The 5,957-nt window shown below is 40.2% G+C and overlaps 2 protein-coding genes across 4 annotated transcripts in view; one reads left to right on the forward strand and one right to left on the reverse strand.

The window, feature by feature from the left end:
* The window catches only part of LOC106876361 (divergent protein kinase domain 2A), a 106,789-nt gene that overhangs the window by 98,741 nt on the left and 2,091 nt on the right, over positions 1-5,957 (reverse strand). The window lies entirely within an intron of this gene.
* LOC106877781 (uncharacterized) overlaps positions 5,621-5,957 on the forward strand; it is a 234,168-nt gene continuing 233,831 nt past the window's right edge. Inside the window, exon 1 of the mRNA XM_052967253.1 lies at positions 5,621-5,836. The gene's annotated coding sequence lies outside the window, so the exon portion shown is untranslated. The remainder of the gene's footprint in view (positions 5,837-5,957) is intronic.

Raw genomic sequence — 5,957 nt, forward strand, 5'->3', positions numbered from 1 at the left:
TGTGGGTGTGAGGGATGGGGTGGGATGAGATGGATAAGGAAGGTGGGTTGGAATGTGTAGGGGTGGGGTGGGGTTACGAGGGAGGGGTGACGATGAAGGGGGAAGGGAGAAGGTGGGTAGGAGTGAAGAGAAGAGAGAAGGAGAGTAGGAGTGAAGAGAAGAGAGGAGAGTAGGAGTGAAGAGAAGTAGGAGTTGGAGCAAGAGAGGAGGTGGGTGGAGGAAGTAGGTGTGAGGGGAGAGAGGAGAGGGGAGGAGGTTAGATAAAGAGGGGAGGAGAGTTCAGCTCATGTGGCACAAAGGAGTGAAGAGAGAAGATTAATCCCTGTTCATGGCACAAACGGGAGCCCAGATGGCCCCTGTACAAGGACAATCTGAACGCAGACAGGTGTTGCAAAGAGTGACCGGTAGAGCGGAAATGGCATGAGACGAGGGTGTCATTGCCAATTTGGATGTCTCGGAGGTGTTCCACGAACCGGTGAGCCAAGCGGCATCCCGCTTGCCTGATGTATAGAGAAGGGCAGAGAGAGAGAGAGCAGGAGATGCAGTAGATGACATTAGTGGAAGTGCAGGTGAAGGAGTCGGTGATGTGTTCCGGTGAGGAGGGTGGTTTTGGAGAGGTAAGGGCAAGTGTGGCTGCATGGGCAGGAGCAGGGAAGGAGCCGGGTTGGGAGGTTGGGTTAGGGAAGAAGCTGTGGACCAAGAGGTCTCATAGGTTGTGGGCTCGTTTGAAGGAGGGGAGTGGTCGGTTAGGGAAGATGTGCAAAGTAGAGGGGTCGGACTGGACTCATCAAAAGGCTCAGAGAATGATGCGTTGGAGAGGTAGGTAGGTTAGGGGAAACAGGAGACGGGAGATGGCAGAGCGTGTGCGGGGGAAGAGAGCAGATACACGGTCCACGGAACATGCTCTGGCAAGGGCGGTGTGGATAGTGGTGAGGGGATATTCACATAAGATGAAGTGGCGAGCCATGAGTTGAGACTGAGTCTCAAAGTCAAGGTAGTCACTACAGGGCCTGCGTAGACGGAGGAATTGGGAATAGAGGATGGAAAGCTTGGTGTGTTTAGGGTGGGAGGAGGAGAAGTTGAGGTATGAGTGTGAGTCTGTGTGTTTGTAGTGGATGGAGGTGGTGAGAGTGGAGTGATGAATGCTGACCGAAATGTCAAGAAAGGAGACAGAGGTGTCAGAGATAGTGCAGGAGAAGTGGACAGCAGGATGGAAAGATTTGACAAAAGAGACGAAAGAGTCTAGATGTTCACAGGAGAGTGAGGTTGCACCAATACAGTCATCAATATAACAGCTGTATAGTTCAGGAGTGAGTGGGACCAGTGAAACTTGAGAATATTTAGGCCTCGACATAGCCAACAACAGGTTCGCATAGTTGGGGCCCATTCTTGTTCCCATGGCCACTCCCAAGAACTGCTGGTAAAAATCACCAGCAAACGAGAAGCAGTTGAGTGAGAGGACAAGTTTGGCCAGACGAACGAGTGTGGAAGTGTCGGGTTGGGGGTTAGGTCGAAGGTCAAGGAAATGGTGGAGTGCACGCAGTGTAAAGGCTCTGGATGTCGAGAGTGAAGAGAAGTTTAGAGGGGCCAGAAGGGAAGGAGAAACAGTCGAACAAATGAAGCGTGTGGTTGGTGTCATGGATGTGAGAGAGGAGGGAAGCCACTAGGGGGGCAAGAACACAGTCAAGATATCTGGAGATGAGTTTGGTGGGGCAGTTGCAGGTAGAGATGATGGGGAGGCCAGGGTTGTTGGGTTTGTGGATTTTGGGGAGGAAGTAAATAGTGGGTGTGCGAGGGATGCGGACAATGAGGTTGGAGGCAGTGGGGGCAGACAGGAGGAGGAGATGAGGTCATGGATAGTGGAGGATACAGTCTGTTGGTAGCTGGGCATGGGGTTGGAGGGAAGAGGGAAGTAGAAGGAGGTGTCTTGAAGTTGGCGGAGAGTTTCTGCCTTGTAGAGGTCTGCACACCACACCACCATGGCTCCACTCTTGTCGGCTGGTTTTATGATGTCAGTGCAGCACTGGAGACATCGAAGGGCTGAGAGTTTGGCTGGGGACTTTTTTGATAGTCCGGTACAGTTCTCTTTTCTGTGGTCCCTAAAGGTGGATTCACGGTTCGAAATTCGCGATTTAAACTGGTTTTGCATGCAACCTATATATATAAATCTTGATGAGTCCTGCGTAATAATTGTTGCCTGGTATACGTCTTTCTTTTTACAATTTCTTTCTAATTTACAAGCATATATATGATAAGCATTTATCCTATAACTTTGTAACTTAATTTTGTACCCCTACATGTATCTATCTACTCGTAATTTTGTACCCCTACATGTATCTATCTACTCGTAATTTTGTACCCCTACATGTATCTATCTACTCGTAGATCATAATACTTATTTTTAATATATTTACATGCATTGGACTTATATAATGTGCATTTTTATTCATTACAATCATATATAGCCATACCCTATCCTTATCACACAACTTTTTATATATACAAAATATTCCTTTTGCATAGCATTATCTTACACATTCAATAACTTTATGATTAATCTATCTACCTTTTATTTTTAACATTAATTTCTCTCATTATATCCCATACTTGATCATTTTTATTTTTTCTTCTTATTTATCTCCCCTACACTAGTAAAATTTCATTTCCTTTTCACCCTCTCTAATTTATTACCTTACTGCTTCTATATTTCTCTTCTTACTACATCTCCTAAAATATTCTCTTATCTCTATTCTTAACAATAGACTTTGTCAGTATATACAACCTTAATCATCATATTTCCGTTTGAATTACCACTTTTCCTCTTCTTCTCCTTTATTATACTTCCATGTTACCTTAATACGGATCGTGAGTTAACAGGAGTCCTTAATCCACTTCAACTTCATTCTTTTGAATTCTTCCTTCCAATATATTTTCATAAATGACTTCATTAACTTTCTAGTATAAGCTTCACAAACATAACTTTTGGAAAAAAAATAGTTCAATGGGTGTAAAAAAAAGTGTGTAGGAAACGAATATGAAAAAAGAAAATGTGTGCAAAGCAACGGGAGGGTGGGGAGAGGACCTCAGAAAATTCACAAGATCCGAGATTTTCCTTCATAACTTTTAGGAAAATGGTTTTTTTTTTCAATGAAAAAGGCATACATTACGATTATAAAGAAATTTGTGGGTAAAATCTTTTCCAAGGGGCAAGGTGAGGACTTCGGAAAATTCACAAGATCCGAGTTTTTCCCTCATAACTGGATATATATATGTGTGTGTGTATATATATATATATGTGTGTATATATATATGTGTATATATATATGTGTGTATATATATATGTGTAAACGACCGTGCGAAGTGAGGTGACGAGAATGGCTCCCTTGCACATCACACAGTCGATACTATAAATATGAAAAGAATAAATGCGTATATGTGCCAGAAGGAAAAGAGGGAACAACTGGGTAAGATTTTATTTATATGTTAACGTGTGTGCATCATACATAATAATAGACAGGCCGTCATGAGAATAAGGTGTGTGTGTACAAACATGGATGTATTCATGTGCGATAAGTACAGAGCATTGAAAGAGTCTATAATATGACGTTAGAAGAATGTTCAGACACAAGGATGATAAATACCAGTTTGTAGTCAAGGTACACGATAGTTGAAATGCTGTATCAAGAAGTTGTGGCAGTAATGCAGAGCCGGTTGAGGTACATGTTGTACAAGAAGCTGTGGCTATGATGCTGCTGCTGGTCACTTGGTACAGAAAGTTCTCGCAGGTTGTATTTGCTGTTAACCATGGTGAAGTGATTCACAAACAATGTTGTGTTGGAACCTGTGCAAGCATTGCTTGTTGCTGTGTACTTAGAGAGATGATGTTGATGTTAGGACAAATGGTAGCAACAGAGATGGAGGTCCTGAATGCTGCTGGACGAATTTGATGAGTCTCCATGTGGCTGCTGCTGTGTTGTTGCTGGAACTGGTTGTGTCCTATGTGGTCAGTGGCTAGACCTTAAAAGGCCTGGAACTGAATGATCTCGACTCGATGTGAAGCTAGAGTTTTATAGGGTGCAGCTGGCTCACTGGAGGTTTAGAAGAGACTGTCTCACGTGACCTTATCATAAGGTTGTGATTGGTTGAGTTGCATATTGGCACGCAATAGAGCAAGAGACAAGTTGCCCCAAACTAACCAATCATAGTAGTGGACACAACAGGGTCCAAAAGGGTGGCCGAAGGCTAGCTGTTACCTACTATGTCCGTATTTATGTATATATATGTGTGTGTGTGTGTGTATATATATATATATATATATATATAATATTAGGGATAAAATAAAAAATTACAGGTAAAAAATCAATTAAAATCTATTTATTAAAAATTAAAATTAAATTAAGTTTCACAGTATAAAATATATATAAAAATATAGTTTTAGGGAAAAGAACCAAGGTTCATGAACTCATTGATGAAAATCCACTGTCACATATAGAAAAATTAATAAGTAAAAGCACAATAAATAAGTATAATATAATACAAAGTAAATATCATAAGATAAAGATAATAAAATGACTCCACGTGTTTCATAACCAATTTTCAAATAGAAAGAAAATTTAAATCGATTAAATTAAAACTATCAAAAATCAATTCTATTCAAAAATATAGCTAATCTTCGGGTCAAAATACAACAACAATAATAATAAAAGAATGTATATATCAACCAACAATAAATAATAAATGAATGTATATAAAATATTTATTATATAAAGATAGAAAAATATTATTAAAAATATCAAAATAATAAACATTCCATAATCAACCCTACTTTATTATAATATAAGCTAACAGGTATATTATATGCAAAAACCAACTTAACAATAGGCATAGGAGTGGCTGTGCAGTAAGAAACTTGCTTCCCAACCACATGGTTCCGGGTTCAGTCCTACTGTGTGGCACCTTGGGCAAGTATCTTCTACTATAACCTCGGGCCGACCAAAGCCTAGTGAGTGGATTTGGTAGACGGAAACTGAAAGAAGTCTGTTGTATATATATGTGTGCGCGCGCGCGCGTGTATGTATGTATTTGTGTGTTAGTACCCCGCCATCGCTAGACAACCGATGTTGATGTGTTTATGTCTCCGTAACTTAGTTTTTCGCTAAAAGCGACCGATAGAATAAGCACTAGGCGTACAGAGAATAAGTCTTGGGGTCAATTTGTTCGACTAAAGGCGGAGCTCCAGCATGGTCGCACTCAAATGACTGAAACAAATAAAAGAATAATACTTCCAAAATGGGACTTTGTCCATGTGTATCTGTATGTATCCATGTTTGCAATTCTCCATATAAATGATAGCAAAGTGTGTCTCAAATGAAATGAAAATCCTGGTTCAATGACAGATCGATCAAGTTACTAAAGTTTTTATGTTGTTGGTAACAACATAGTCTCTCTTTTAATTGAATATTGAAAAAGTGAGAAAATGCAAGGGGATTTAATTTTAGCGGCAAGGAGTAAACTTCTTGTTTCGTTATCACAATTAAGAAGAAATTCAGAAGTGTAACCTTGTGCAAGTTCATTTCCGTAAATATTTTTCTTGAACACCAACATCCCCCCCACACACACACATATACACACGCAGATACACATGGATGAAGTCCTATTTTGGAAGTATGTTAAAGTTTTTATTATTTTGGAATGAAGAACACAAATATAGGTGCTGAGCCAGTGACTAAACTTGTAGTAATTTGTTGGGATTACTCCAATGAATTGACAGTAAGCTTCTATCAGAATCGTTTACCTTTAAAGTGAAAAAAAAAAAAAAATCCGATGTATATGATAGGTATGTAAAATATATTTTGTGTACTTCTTTCTCTGTTCACTCGGATAAGCTGTAGAAATTGTTGCATGCACGCACACACAAACACAAAAGTTCTCCAGACATTTAGCTGTTATTTCTAGCA

Source organism: Octopus bimaculoides, chromosome 4, assembly GCF_001194135.2.
Source record: "Octopus bimaculoides isolate UCB-OBI-ISO-001 chromosome 4, ASM119413v2, whole genome shotgun sequence".
Lineage (NCBI taxonomy): Eukaryota > Metazoa > Mollusca > Cephalopoda > Octopoda > Octopodidae > Octopus > Octopus bimaculoides.